Raw genomic sequence first — 15,776 nt, forward strand, 5'->3', positions numbered from 1 at the left:
TCAGAGACAACAGGCAGTGTGGCTTAAGCTTTGGGAGTTGCTTGTTCTGGAAGCTGGGATCTTTTTTGTACGTTTAAAGCCTACCTGTGCGGTAGGGGCGGAGGGAGTCTATCCAGGTCAGACCTGAGAACAGTTGTGAGTACAAAGCTAAGTAGCCGTCAGGACGCTCCAGTGAAGTTTGGGAACGAACGTGATTTGCTGGGTAGGACACTCCCCCCTCCTCCTGCCTAAATTGGTTATTTTAGTGCTGGTATTTTGTTTATAAAAGTCATCGAAAGAGAAGTAAATTTTCTAAATTTAGACCGTAGAAGCAATCTTTGAAGCTCACTGGGACTAAATCGGGAGTCTTCGGTCTTGTCCCGTCTGTGAATATAAGCGTGTGCACTTTTGCCTCTTTGCAGAGGCACTTTAAGTCTGGGGAGGCTTTTTATGGCTGCAGACTGCTGTAGTCAGCAGGATTATGAAAAACAGGCTGAAATTTACCGTACAGTTATGATGGAAAATATTAGTGGTAACGTACAGCAGCAGGCTCATCAAAACCGAGCCCGAAAGAAAAGCTAAGGGTCAGAACGCTGACAGGACATGTCAGTGTCCCCTCTGGAGAGTTCAGTCTGCAATCCTTCCCCCCCCCCCCCCCCACATGGGCTAAAGTGAAACTTGAATCCGGAATGTGAAGGCTAAAGAGTTTGGCTAGTAAGTGGCTCAAATGAGGATGAGAATGTAGAAAAAGGCAAAGGAAACCCCGTTTCTGATCTAATGATTATGCAAAGAAAATACCAAGCACCAGCAGGTTTTTCTCCTACCATGAGTTTCATTCCTTGATCATAATAAACTGTGACTTAATCCTTAATTAATTGTTCACACTGATGTAAACTTTTAACAACTTTGCTGTCTGGAAGGCGCCTGCGGTAGTTTTCAGTTTCAAAACTGAAGGGTGTTTCCATTTTGCTTTGTATTTACTGTGTAAGAATGACAGACATATTTGGTTGCTCCACGCTTAGGTAAATTCCAAGTGCCTCAATTTTCCTGTTGTACTCACTAGATCTAGAACTTATGTGGCACATGTTGCCTGTGTTTGTGCTGATGAAGCAGAGTATCTAGTTGTCAGTGCCTGGCACCAAGCTTTGGTCTAGCCTTTTGCCCATCAGTGACTTTGCATGCAGATTTCTTTTGTAATGTTTTAACAATCTGTTTTGGTTAGTCTGAACAAAACATCAAATTATATCTATTACAAAACAAATAAAATGGTAAGTTTCTTTGTTTATTTTTCTTACAAGTTGTTGAGGAAATTCCTTTAAGCTGGTCACCTTTGTCAAAGTCTGTTCCAGAATGCCTTACAATAGATTAGGAGTTTGGGGGAGCAGATGCGTTCCTTCAATAACTTTCAGAGCTTTTCAGGCTTACCTTTGTGTGTGTGTGTGTGTGTGGGGGGGGGGCATCCACAATAGATGTTACCGTTCCACATGACCTAAACATTTCTCAAGAAAAAAACGAAAGTATCCAGCCTTTTAACCCATTGCTTTCCAAACCCATTTGCATGATAGTTCCCCTTTTAGTCAAATACAGCTGTATGTTTCCAGAGGCCATCTGTGCCAGGTCGTGTGGGGAAAGGTGCGCGGGCAGGGGGAGGGTCTTCCTTACTGCTTCAGAGTTGAATATGGTCTGTGATTTAAGAAGAGCATAGAAGTTAAGAGCTAGAGATTAATGACCACTGAACATAGTCCATCCCAGAGCTTTGCATTTGTGGACCAGTACAAATTCAAGCAGGTTTTAATAGCACGGTTCTGTTAAACAGGGGTCGTACCTGACTTTTGCCTTGTGAGGACGCTCAAGGCAAGAGGAAAGTGCTTGCTGTCCAGCAACTCAAGCCATTTTCATCAGCTGAAAAAAATAATGGCATTTAGCCAGACAAATAAGTCACTCCAGTGTCCATCTTTTTTTCTTCTTCTCATTTTATTAAAGACTGATTAAAAACTTCACCACAGGCCAATACTTGGAAAACACTGGCCTATCTTAATAGCCACCATAGGGAAAATTTAGTAACTTTCCCAAGTTAATGGTAGAGCCAGGACCAAATACTAGCCCTGCTTCCTGCTGGGCAAACAGGTCCTCTGACCTATCTTAGGGATCAGGTTTGCATATATAGGAAAACTACCTCTCTCTTGAATCGTATCCTTCCTCATACAGCTAGAGGACATTAGACTATAATACCCTTAAAACCATCTTTCAGCCTTTCCCAAAACATACCACCATTCTGTATGTTGCATTATAACTATATATACATATATATAGTTATTATATAAACATTTATTTTATAAGAACTCACTTGTTACATGTCATATAAATATGTACATATCTAGTCATGTATCTTATTCTGAAAGTAAGTTGTTAGAAAATTTTGGTTTCTAAAAGTGTGAAGATTATCAACACTGTATCTTTTCTTGCCTTTATAAATCAATGACTATATTCTTTTGCAATTTACTCTTGGGTTTCATGTCCAAACTATAAGAGCCATGTGCAATAGCAAGCGAGGTGGCATGTTCTTGATGCAGAGGTGATAAGACTGCCAAGCACTGTTCATATGCTAACACTGGGGGAAGGCATCTATTGCCTTGTGTCCTGACTGTCCTTGACCCACAGGACGGACGTGACTATCCACAGGAGGCTGTGCCTTGCTCCACCAGCCTCTGTTCTGCTCCTGGGAATGCCAGTGTCTCTCCTGGTGAAATTTACTCAAACTTATTTTCAAATTTTATTTCTTTTATTTTGTTAACTTGTTAGTTTTGAAGAGGAAAATTAACTATGACACTCAGACATTAGAGAGGACTTAGCAGATTGCTTTGCATTGTTGGAAGCCCCCGGGCTCCAGCTACTTCTGGGACTCTTTATTTTGGCAGTATAGAATTTTCTCCTCCCCTGGCACGTGTGCTAAAATAAAAACCACAGAAGACGACAAAGTGTAAAGACAGCCATGCCACAGGCTTGACAAACCTCTTTGCTGAAACTCCTGTGCATAGACGTCGTATTTAGCCTGAAGGTGCTGTCTTTACTGGGCAGGTCTGTTGCTCTCCTTTTGAAGTATGCAGAAGGAGGGTGAGAGGAATGTTCGAGATATGAATGTAATAACATGACTGTGGGACATGGGAGTCTTGGGGAAGTGGCAGAGGTAGTGAGTAACTGGCACTTTGCCTTGAGTTCTTATGGAAAAGAGTAGAAGTCCTTGACAAAATGTGTACAGGCAGGCTGGAACGCTAGCCCAGCAGTTAAGAGCACATCCTGCTTTTGCAGAGGTTGAGTTTTGTTCGCAGTACCCATGGCAAGCCGTTCACAACTACCATATCAACACTTATAACGAGGGGGCTGGAGAGATGGCTCAGAGGCTCAGAGCACTGTCTGCTCTTCCAAAGGTCCTGAATTCAATTCCCAGCTACCACATGGTGGCGCACAACCATCTGTAATGAGATTTTGTGCCCTCTTCTGGTGTGAGGTGTACATGCAAGCAGAGCGCTGTATAAATAATAAAGTAAGTCTTTAAAAATAAAACAACAACAGCAGCAGCAACACCTTAAAATGCTAGCTCTAGAAGACCCAAAGCCTTCTTTGGGCCTCCGTGGGCACCAGCACACATATTCATAGACAATCTCTCTCTCTCTCTCTCTCTCTCTCTCTCTCTCTCTCTCTCTCTCTCAGTAAAAAATGAAATCTTTTAAAAAATTTTTTATTATTTATTTTTTCTAGTTTTGGCATGAAATCTTTTTTTAAATGGACAGATAAATTACAATAACCACCAGGGCTATTAACTGCTACATATTATTTTCAAAGATAGTGTTTTTTTGAGTGAGCAATGTGGTAATTTAGTGTTGCACATTTTTGATGCAGGAACTCTAAATACTAAGGCCTGTATGAAGCAGGCATCTTATTACTCTTAATTTATAATATAGCAGAATTATGCCTCCAGTTGTCTCAATAATTTGCTCCAAGTCATTTATCCAGAGAAGTAAAAGTCCCTAGCCTTAACTTCAACAGAGTATCAACTCCCTGGCCCCTGTGAAGATACACTAATTAGTTCAAGTAAAAAGCGACATGCTATGCCCAGAGCATGGACGCTGAGAAGACAAGAGGCATGGCTGAGCATGGCGCTTGTCTTCCGGTAGCTGACAGGTTAGCAGGGTTGGTGAGAGTGAGAGGTAATTCCAGTGCGGCGAGAGCTGCCTCCTTTTGTAGGAAGCCCCTGAGCTTTAAGAACAGCCTGAAGGACTCAGTCCACACTGGAGGACTCAGGTATTCTAGAAGACACCGAGGATAGGGCTGAGAGACAGGCATCATTGGGAGGAAGGAAGATTCTGTGTGAGATGCGAGGGCACCCTCTTTCATAGTCTTCTGTGCATTTTCCAGCCACTCACCTTGGGGCTGGCTCTCACTTCCCATAGAGCCTTTCTGAACAAAAGAATGCAATAAAAGAATGTGTCACTCAAAAAGCCCAGGCTGCCTCTGCAAGGGACAGGTGATATTTGCAAGGCAGTAGGAAAATGAGAAGGTTAACACCTAATGAGTGGAGGGCTGATTTTATTTTATTTTTCTTTCTTATGTTTATTTTCTGTTTTTCAAAACAGGGTCTCTCTCTGTAGCCTGGCTGTCCTGGAACATGCTCTGTAGACCAGGCTAGTCTCGAACTCAGATATCTGTCTTCCTCTGCCTCCTGAGTCCTGGGATTAAAGGAATGCCACCAATGCCATCTAAGGGCTGATTTTGTTAAAATAATGTGTTTGTATATTACTGGGATAGTATTAAAGAGTACATAGGAAGAAATGATACATTGAAAAAAGGTTGTAAAACTACAGAAAGTTTATTCTTATGGTTTTTATAATTCTAAATGTTTGTAGTTCTAGTTCTAATGATTTCTTGTTGTGTTTATTTATTCAAGTACTAATTATTGAACGTCTAGAAAAAAAAATTAATGAGACCAGCTATGCTTTACAAACTATATTTTGGGAATGAGCAAATAATCAAATACAGTGCAGTTGAGCCTAAGTTTAGGAACCAATGTTTTATATTAAATTTTTGCTGATCTTGATTAGTCACACATTTAATGGATTGCTCTATTGGGCTATGTTATAGGTTAGTGACTCCCAAAAGGTTTGTCTAGGGCAGAGGTGGAGTACCTAATGAAAGGCGAGCCACTGAGGTCACATGACCCACCCAGTGGTGCTATCTGGGTCACCAGTGGTTGAAAGAATTCTGTTTGTCCATTCTCTAATTGGCACTGATAAAAGTAGATGCCGAAGAAAGAGGAGAACTTGATAAGAGTGATCTGAAACTAAGTGTAAAACGTAAAACTAAGATAATCTAATACAAGAGACTACTAGACTACTAAAATAAAAACGAAAATTTGTCTTCTAACAAGCATAATAAGTTAAAATAAATAGCATCAGCTACGAAAGGCAAGTGCTAAGTATAAAATAGAAAATCAATGGTTTTGGTACATAGATTTTATTAAAATAACATTAAATTTGTAACCAAATTGTTACCTAGCATGATGAGTAATGCTGCGTTTATATAAATTATCCTCTTAGCTATGAAATACTTTAACTTCAATGGTATATCATCTACTATGGTCTAAAAGTTTCCATGAAATTGGGCAGCTCAAGAAAACACATTGACTGTTGCAAAGTTTCTGTCTTAGTGGGAATTCTCTCACTCAAGGTCTTACGTGAGGCTGCAATGAAGGTTCTAGAACTGGATTTTATCAGAGGGCTTGCCTGGGGAAGAGTCTGCTTTTAAGGTCACATGGTTGAAAGGATTAAGTACATGGAGGGTCTCTGGAGTGAGGATCTCTCTCAGTCGTTATGGAACGGAAGTCACCTTAGTGCTTGGATGTACTGGCCTCTTTTCTTTGGCCACATACCGTGAACAGTGCAGTCAGGGCGTCAAACACATGAATAGTTACAGAAGTAAATGTCTGAAGTTTGCTGTGTGCTTTTGCTTAGAAGCAACTCAGTGGTTAGAAGCAGTTATACTACTTGGGTTAACTTACAATCAACCCACTGTAAATGCTCAAAAGACTGTTGTGTGTCCCTATGTCATACAGTGAAACTGTGAATCTAGGAAACTTAACTCCAGGGACCATGCTGGTTTGAGCATTGACACTCCATCGACTTCCCAGAGTTCAGCCACTGGTGGCAGATGCTTCACAGGCGGGCTGCCAGTTAACCTCCCTATATGGCTGTAGTTAATTCTCAGCAATCCTTGAGATCTGGCATAAGGGTCTTAGAAAAGCGAGAGTGTCCAACGTGAACCTTATTTTCTGTTTGAAAGAGTCCAGTTAATGCCTAGATTCCTTGGTCTGTGTGGAGAGACATACAAAGCACCCCCCCCCCAAAGTGCTTTTCCCAATGAACTTCTTATAAGACAAATATTAAGCAGACCACACTTATGAACTTGCCATATAGTCGCCATAATTACAGGCTTCTGAGATGTTTGTGCGGTACCTTTGAGAGTAAGCAAAGAAATTACCATACAGTTAAGTTAAATTTGTGCCTGGCAGAAGAATGTATGCTTTATTACTGGATCTTATAGAAAGAACTTGGAAAAAAAACAAAACCAAACCAAAGGACCTTTGTTCAGAGCCCTTTTAGTTTTAATAAAACAATTATATTTGTTCTCACCACACAAAGTAAAATCTGGATTGCACCAAGAAAATATTCTTAGCAAAGCACTGGAACATTTCATATCAGAAAGTATGATGTTTAATATTAGGTTGTTTGCGGGTAGTCTAATGTGAACACACTGTGTGATTTTCCTCCCTTTGTGTGTGGTTTTTTGTGCTGGAGTGAGTCATAGAAGGCACATGGCAGGCAAGGGTGCCCCCAGTGTCCTAGATCAAAGAGTCCTGTGGGGAGAAAGACAGTCAAGAGTCCCTCCATAGTTCTTCATGTTTGCTTGGGTTTCCTGCTAAATTTTTTTCCATCATAAGACTGCCTCAGCGTCCCCACATTTTCCCATCTAATAAAACCTTGACACATACCCCCAGTGGTTGGCATGATACTTTGAGACACTTGGCACTAAGCCAGGATTTGAGGTCCTCTGGGCACTTTATAAACAATGAAGTCTGATACTGTTTGTCCTGGGGAACTCTAAAACGGAGGTGAAAGGAGACACATTCATAACACCTTGTTGTCACTTTCCTGTCAAGGACTATACATCTGAGGCCCACCCAGTAGGAAATCAGAAGGAAACCACTCGTCCCAAGCACCTCCTGGTCAGATTAGAAATTAACATTAGCGGTAACTGTGGCTTAATTAATAGTTTTCCTGTGCCAAGGCAGTCTTGGCCATCCATGAGTAAAACCGAAGGTAATCAATTCTACCGGGAAGGCGCTGTCTCCTCCGCAGTTACTATTTAATTAGTATGGCTTAAGAGGTTTTAAAAGCATTTCTTGGATGATTTGGCTATGATTGAGGACTGCTGACCAGTAGTAGCACCTCAGAGAGTTGCCTGTGTATGTGCTTGATAAATTGTTCTGGGAATGTAAGGTGTAGAAGTTAAAAGTTGCATGCAAATTATTTTGTTGGTTAAGTGTTAATTTCTATATGTTTAAAAGTGACTATCACTTTTTGTTGCTTTAGTTCAGGATCTTATGGCATTGTTTTAGAAAGAGTTCACACATCCTTATCAGCTGTATAAGACAATGCTTAAACTTGAGGCACACTTTTTGTTTTCTTTTAGCATTGACACCTAGGTGTGACTCTATTTTCATAAAGCCTATGTGGTGTCTTATTACCTTATGGATAAAACACATACTTTTGTCAGAAAAAAAAACCCTCAGAAGCTGGGGCAGAGAAACTGTGACCGTGTTCTTCCGGACTGAATATAAATTTAATTTTGTCACCTAGTTAATACTTTTCAAATCATATTAAGTTAAAAAATATGAGTAACACATTTCCTGTCTCAAGGAGTTTGACACCGGCTCTATTTAGGAACATTTGGCTGGAGCAGCGTGGCTGGCTCTGTAATTAAAAGCACCTATGGAGCTTGCAGAACACTCAGGTTTGTTTCCCAGCAAATACTTGGTAGCTCTCAACTGCCAGAAATCCTGGCTCCAGGAGATCTGACACCCTCCGCTGGCCTTCACAGGCTCCTGTACACACGTGGAACACCTAAATTTCCATGGACAGACAGAGAGACAGACAGACAGACAGACAGACAGACAGACAGACAGACAGACACACACATTAAACAAGTAAATGCATCTTTAAAAATTTGGTCACAAAAATACTGTATAGGAAACTGTTGGTATTTAAATTATGGATGCTCGCGTGCTCAAATGTGTATGTATGTATGTGATTGGACTGTGTGTGGTATATGCACATATGTGTGCAGGGCATGCAGAGGCCAGAAGAAGATGCCAGGTCTTCTGGTCTTTCACACACTCCCCCCCCCCCCCACTTTAGTCCCTTAGTCCTTTGAAACATGGTCTCTCATTGTACCTGACATTTGGCTTTTGGGCAGTAGATCTCAGCCATCAGCCTGCCTTCACCCTAACTGGAGTGACTGGTGCTTGTGTTTTTTTTTTTTTTTTTTCCTGAAACAGGGTTTCTCTGTGTAGCCCTTGCTGTCCTAGACTTGCTTTGTAGACCATGCTGGTCTTGAACTCATAGAAGTCTGCCTGTCTCTCCTCCCCTAGTGCTGGGATTACAGACATGCACCACTGCACCTGGAATTTTTTTAATTTTTAAAAATTCTCCTTAAGTAATTGACATTTCCAGGGTCAATCCATTCCACTGTGCTGTCCTATACAGAAATCCTCTAGCTCTGACATATAGTCAAATACGACTTCTTGCAGTATGTTAAGAGAAACAAGGTGCCCCATCGACTCAGTAGATGCAATATATGGTGTGAAGTTAGTGTGTACTTCATCTCTCTTCCTACCAGGCCAGAGTATATGAGCTAACTTGTTTTTATTTTTCTCCTTTAGATCAAGAATAAAGTTTCTACCAGGAAAAAAAAAAGTTTCTACCAGGTAGAATGCTTTATGATCTAATACATCTTTCAAATGCATGTGTGTGTGTGTGTGTGTGTGTGTGTGTGTGTGTGTCTTGTAAATACAATGGTGGGTCTCCCCTGAATGGGAGAAGGAATCCTGGTAGAACCTTGGACCCCAAGCTTTGCTACCAAAGTATAGACAAGGTGGCTTCAGGTGTCCTTCCTCCTTAAATATTGCCCCTTGGTTTTCCCATTTTATTAGCTTTTAAGAGATTTTGCCAGTATCCCATGGTCCTGTCGAGCATCCACCGTGCACACGGCATGTGGGGTGGGGCAAGACCTAACAGGTCTCCATTCTCTGAGAGTTTCGGAGCCTGCCCTTTAAGGAAAGAGTTGGGATGGCTGCCAAAGTTTCGTTGGCAGAAACTCTGGAATTCAGTCCTGTTCCAAATAGGCTGTCAGTGGTGTAGGACGCTCTCTTTCCAGTTTCCTGGATGGAGTTAAGCCATTCCTAGCCAGATTGTTCAGGAGAAAGCATCAGATGGTGCAAGCCTCAAGCCCTGCATTCCTCATCTGGGTCATCCTCTCCAGACACTCTGGTGACTGTGCTGTCACTAAATTCTTCCCTAAATGCTCATAGTTTCACTGGACTTGGAATACTGTGCAAGCTGCTCCACTGAAGTTTACTCTATTCTGTAGTTTGTTATGAACTGGAAGGATAAATGTTTAAAGAAATTAGCATTATAGGTTAGTGGGTAAATAACAGAAGTAAATAAGATATTTTCTCTCTGAAAAGAGAGCATGAATAATATGCTATTTTGCTTTTGCCAGTAAATATTAGGATGACTTTAATGACTGTTTTGATAGTTGCTTTGCAGTGTGTGTGTGTGTGTGTGTGTGCATGTGTGTGTGTGTATGTGTGTTTATGGAGGTGGTTTTAGAAGTTGATATCAGGTGTCTTCCTCATTGTTTTTCACCTATATTTATTTGACACAAGGTCTTTCATTGAATCCGGATCTCTCCAATTGGCAAAGCTGACCAGACCAGTGAGCTACAGGAATTCATGTATTTCTGCCTTCCCAGCACTGGTATTATAAACATGTGCCATCATGCCAGGCTTTTACATACGTGCTGAGGATTTGAACTCAGGTCTTTATGCTTACATAGCAATCACTTTACCAACTTAGTCGTCATCTCAGCCCCTGATAATTTTGCTCTTCCCCTCCCCCCCTTTGAGACAGAAACTCATTAGGAAGCCTTGGGTGACCTGGCAGTCTATGTAGACCAGTCCATGGAGCTCTGCCTGTCTCATCCTCCCAAGTGCTGGGATAAAACCCATGTGTCACCATGTAGGGCTTTGATAGTTACATTTTTAAGTCTGTGAATTAGTAATTTTTTCACAGCTGTGACCAAAATCCATAAGAAGACAACGTAAGAACATTTATGGAGGTTCGTTCCAAGGTTGCTTTGCCCATGTGCTTGAGTGGAGCATCATGGTGGTAGGAATATGGATCTGATGTCAGTTCTTCATCTAACTTCCAAAAAGAAACAGAGAGCGGGACACAGGAGAGAACCAGAGACACTAGGATCTATACTCAGTAGCTACAACCTCCAGCCAGTCCCCACCATCTCAAAATACCTCCCCCATCTGGGGACTTGGGCTTTAGCAGATGGGTTTACAGGGAGCATTTTGTGTTTCATGTAGGAAAGAACCTTGAAACCAGGTACCTTTCTGAGAACTCCATTCCCACTTTGTCAGAGGGAGATCTACACAGGAGTCCATGGCTTAGGTGCTTCTTGAAAAGATGCTGAGAGAAAGGAATCCTTGGGCCTATGATATATAGCAATCCCACACAGAGACAGGACCTGGGGAGTAGGTCCAAGGCTCTGCAGAGAATTTGAATATAACTTTGCGCATCAGCCTTTTGATATTTTGCTCATCCATCTCTGACTGTGAGGGTTTGGAAGGTTCAGCTCTGAGGACGTTGAACTCTTACTCTGAAAGACCTTGGAGAACAAGTCATGGTCCTTGGTCAGTTTTTTTCTTGCACATATCCATGGGATGTAAGCTAGTGTGTGGCCTTGCTTTTCCCGGGATGCCTGGTACTGCTCGTCTGGTTGAGGTGCTTGGTCACAGCCTGATGATTTGCCTCCCGGAATTCATTTTCTGCCCATCCTTGTTGTTGCTGTTCCCATTTCTTCTTTTCCCTACATCTCCAGCCTCCATCTTTCCCCCTGCCTATTCCTGTTCCTATAAACATCCTGAGAGGATTTTCTGGGTTTCCACTTTAGCGTGTGCTCTCTCCACAGCGGACTTTCCATCCATTTGGAATGCACCAAACGTCATCTTCTTGGAAGGCATTGTACACTCTGTCTTGTTAGGGAGGGAGACTGTTTCTAGGTCATGCTAAGAGCTCTAAGAAGTAGAAAATACTTTCTGGCTCATTTGTCTTAGCATTAAGTATCATGCAACAAACAAACAAACTAAAAAAAAAAAAATCAACCAACCATGTACATGATGATCCCGATGAGCTCTGTGTCTATCACGCAACATAAGCTATAACTGTATCTTTACTTGATAGTTTATTCTTATGAGATATTGAATCTAGTGTAAGACATGATGCCCTACTAAGAAGGATTAGTACATAATGACAAAAGCCAGACTTTATAGTGTCAATTTTTAAAATTTTTTTCTTTTACAAATTTTAAAGGTTTTTCTATTTGCTCTACTGCAGTTGTGGTTTAATATTTTTGAAAAACTTGCAGAGAACTGTTGTTTTCCAGTTACTCAGTGAGTTATACCTTAAGTTCAAATAGCATGTTCCTCTTTGTTTGACTTGCAACCAACGTTTTCACAAAATGGTGTTTCTATGTAGAATGTTCCCGGGAAATGTGATCCTTGCATTGGCAGCTAGACCAGAGTTGTGGGCCTTTAATTGTATTTCAACATGACAAGGATCTCTCTTTGATCTTCATATCTCTGTCTCATTGTTTCCTTGGCCTGCACTCAACAGGTACTTTCGAAATTTTTCTCTTACTTTGTTTACAATGGCTCTCCTTCTTTTCTTCCTGTCTTTGCAACTTCCAATGCTTGTCTCTGAAAGACTAGCCATTGTGCCTTCCCTGGTGCCTTTACAGGGTTTGTTGGCTTTTAGGCTTTGTTACCAGTTATTTTCTTGTTGGTGAAACAAAGACACCTGAAGTAAATAACTTACAGGATGAAGGGTTCATTTTGGCTCCTGGTTCCAGAAAGTACCATCCATTCATTGTCAAGAAGAAAGAATGGTAGTGTTCCCTGGCAACGTAGAATTTGGCCGAGTCTTCATGACTCTCAATGGACCAGGCAACAGAGAGTTTGGGCTGGAAGTGGCAAAGGGTATAGCCGTGACGGCCAACCCTCTAGTGAATCACTTCTGTCAGCCAGACTCTACTTTCCAAAGATTGTATAGCCTCTTCAAACTGTACCATCAAACGGTGACGATATGTTCTAACACATGAGCCTGGGCTAGACCTTCTATATTCAAACACTACAATTTTTTCAACTTTAACCCATATTAAGAATAAATATTTTTAAAAAATCATATAGCCATCCCTGCATGTTCTATTTCTAAACCATCAACTAATGGTCAATCAGGTATATTTGAAAGAGAAAGTGTATTTGTACTGAATAATTACAGATTCTTTTATTGCAAAATTCCCTAGACCGTGCATATAATCACTATATGACAGAGTTGCCTGACATTAGGTATCATACATAGTACTGGAATGGTTTAAAGTTTACAGAAAGATACAAATGGGTTATGTATAAATTCTACACCATTTTATAATGGGATTTGCATATGCATGAATTTTAATATCTGTGACAGGTTCTGGAACCAATCCCCAGTGGATACAAGGAGATGACTGTGAATTAGGTTTGTGGAGCCAGACGAGTGTGCCATGGCACATGTCAGCCCTATGCTAGGTTATTCCATTTTTCCCTGTGATAAAAATAAGAAACAGCTGAAAGTCCAACAAGCATTACATTTTTCACAAACATATTGAGTGTGATTAAACATTTTTTCCTTTAGTCTTTCACTGAAGATAGTGATTTTTAAAAATATACTGTTTTGAGAATAGCAACTTAAATTTAAATATTGACATTGGTATTGAAGGGCTAATGCGTTTAGTTATTTTTCTCTTTCTATGACAACATACTTGACAAAGTCAAAACAAGGAAGAAAAGGTTTGCTCTGGCTTGCCGTTTGCAGTGCATTTTATCATGGCAGGGAAAACCCAGTGGCAAGAATGGGTTAAGTTGTGGCCACAGGAGTTGGGCCTTCTGGACCCATTGCATCCATAGTTAGGAAGCACAATGTGCCAGAAGCTGGTGCTCTCCTTGTTTGCACATTTTTATTCAGTCTAGGACTCCAGTGCATGGGATGGTGCTAACCACCTTCAGGATGTGTCTTCACTTCTTAGTTAAACTCCCTGGAAAGGGCCTCACAGACATGCTTGCTGGGTGATTTTAAATCCTGTCAACTCGACAATAAAAATTAAACACCAAAGGTAATAAAACCAACCATGATTCACTTAGAGAAGTAAGATTATTCATAATATAAGTTAGCCAACATTATTTTCTCACATACCTTTGGCAAGAAACTCCATTTTTGTCTTGTCACCAACATGTCAGTGCTTTTTCAAATATTTTCAGGCAGTCCTCTTGAATGTTTATAAAAACCACGTATTTAGTTGTATAATCCCCTAGCCGCGCCAGCTGAATTGTATTATATAATATTTCTTAGTCGGGCACTCAGTGCAAACATCTGTTTTCACTCATGTCAGGAAATTATGATGAGTATTTACTGTGGTGTTTCCCAAAGCCATCACACTCCGCGGCTCAAGTGTCCTCTGCAAGGGCTTTTGTGGTGTCCCAGAAACATGCATTTGAAACATTCCTTGTCATAGCTGGGGGTTCACAGGCCACAAAGAAACCACAGAAATGAACACCAAATAAACTTCCTGTAAATCACAAAATAATTTAAAAGGCATTAGAGGATAAGCATGTGCAGAGCAGAGATATTTTAGGGATATTCTCCCCAGGGACCTTCCTATGTTGTTAAAATGTCACACTGAAAACAAAAACACAAACCAAATACCGCCAGCACTAACAAAAACCACAGATCCCAGTGCGAACCTAGTCTCCAGTCTTTCTCCTGCTTACTCCTCATTAATGGTATTTGTATCCTTTACACATCATCAAGGCTTGCTTGTGGAAGATTATTAGATGGATGCAGTAAAAATAACCTCATAAAGGGAGGTATCTCAGTGGTTAAGCGTAAGTACTAATTTTACAGAGGACTTGGGTTCACTTCCCATATTGAGTGGCTCATAATCACCTTCTATAACTCCAGAAGACTCTGACACTTCTGGTTTCAGGCCTCCCTGGGCATCTGCACACATGTGCACATGCTACACACATAATTAAAAGTAAAAATAAATATTTTTAATTTAAGAAAGAACCTTATAAGTTGCATTATATATAAATGCAGCTTTTTAGCAAATCTGGAGATAATGTTTCACACATTCAGGACCAATATACATAACCCAAAATGCTTCCAAAACCAAAATTTTTATTCTACCAATATGGATACCACAGGAGGAAAATTGTCACCCGATTTCAAGTGACAGGTCACAGTCAAAATGCAGGTATACCAGAAGTATGGTGAAAATGTCTCTTGAAGCTAAGTCTATAAGGTATACTATGAAATACAAAGGAATTTGATGTTTAGACTTGGGTTCCACCCTCAAGACATCATTAAGTGTGTGCAAATATTCCTCCAACCCAAAACAAATTCAAACATTGAAAACACATTTTGTCCCAAACATTTCAGATAAGGTATGCGCACTGTATATTGGAACAAGGGGCTCTACATTAGGCCTCAGAATCCTGCAGGTGTTATTACAATATATAATACTAGGGCTCAGCCCCAGAGACTCAGTCAGCGGATCTGAGCTGGGGTCTTTTGGAGAGTTTTTATTGCTTACAAATTCTCCAGTGATGTATGCGCTGCTGATGCTAGGACCATATTTGAAAACCACAGACTTATGAATCTAGAAAATATGCAAAGTTCTACCTTGTCTGGAGCCTAGTTTCACTGTACTCAGCAGGCCCTGAGTTCTTCTGGTAATCTTCATGCTAAGTTGTGGGGAGTCTCTGTGACCACCTACACCGTCAGAGTGTTGTTCAGACTTCAAGAGTCTGATGAGGGGCAATTTATTTTCGACATATTTATTATGTACAGTACAATTCGAAAAAAGTTGCCTGCTTTGATAATTCACTCAATCCTAGGTGCACAATAAAGCTTAAGGCTTTACAGTTAGTACAGCTAAACTCTTTGTAAAGTACACATGACCTCTCCCATAAAGATGGGTTCTGTAGATGACGTGTGGCACCTTAAGGGTCTGGGGGAGGATCTGGTGTGGTCTTGGTCGTACAGATAGTGCAATTGTCACCAGGCTATTAAACAACTCCTCTCTCAGCCTTCTGGGAAGTTATATATCTCTCCATTATAAAACACGGACCAGTTACTCCACTAGGTCAATGAAGAGAAATGAAATTGTCAAATTAAAGATGAATTTGATACATAAAGTAAAATATTATTTTTATATTTTTGACCATCATAGATTGTTAGGTAGATCGTAAGCTAATATTGGACATTTACCTATTACATTTGTGAGATAAAGGCATCACATTTAGCTTAAAAATTAGAATGTCTTTCCTTTGCTGTAGGGAATCTATTCCTGTGTGTACA

General features: G+C 40.7%; 1 protein-coding gene across 1 annotated transcript in view; it reads left to right on the forward strand.

The window, feature by feature from the left end:
* Positions 1-15,776, forward strand: part of Abi3bp (ABI family member 3 binding protein) — a 205,739-nt gene that overhangs the window by 536 nt on the left and 189,427 nt on the right.

The sequence above is a fragment of the Acomys russatus genome, chromosome 8, assembly GCF_903995435.1.
Source record: "Acomys russatus chromosome 8, mAcoRus1.1, whole genome shotgun sequence".
NCBI lineage: Eukaryota > Metazoa > Chordata > Mammalia > Rodentia > Muridae > Acomys > Acomys russatus.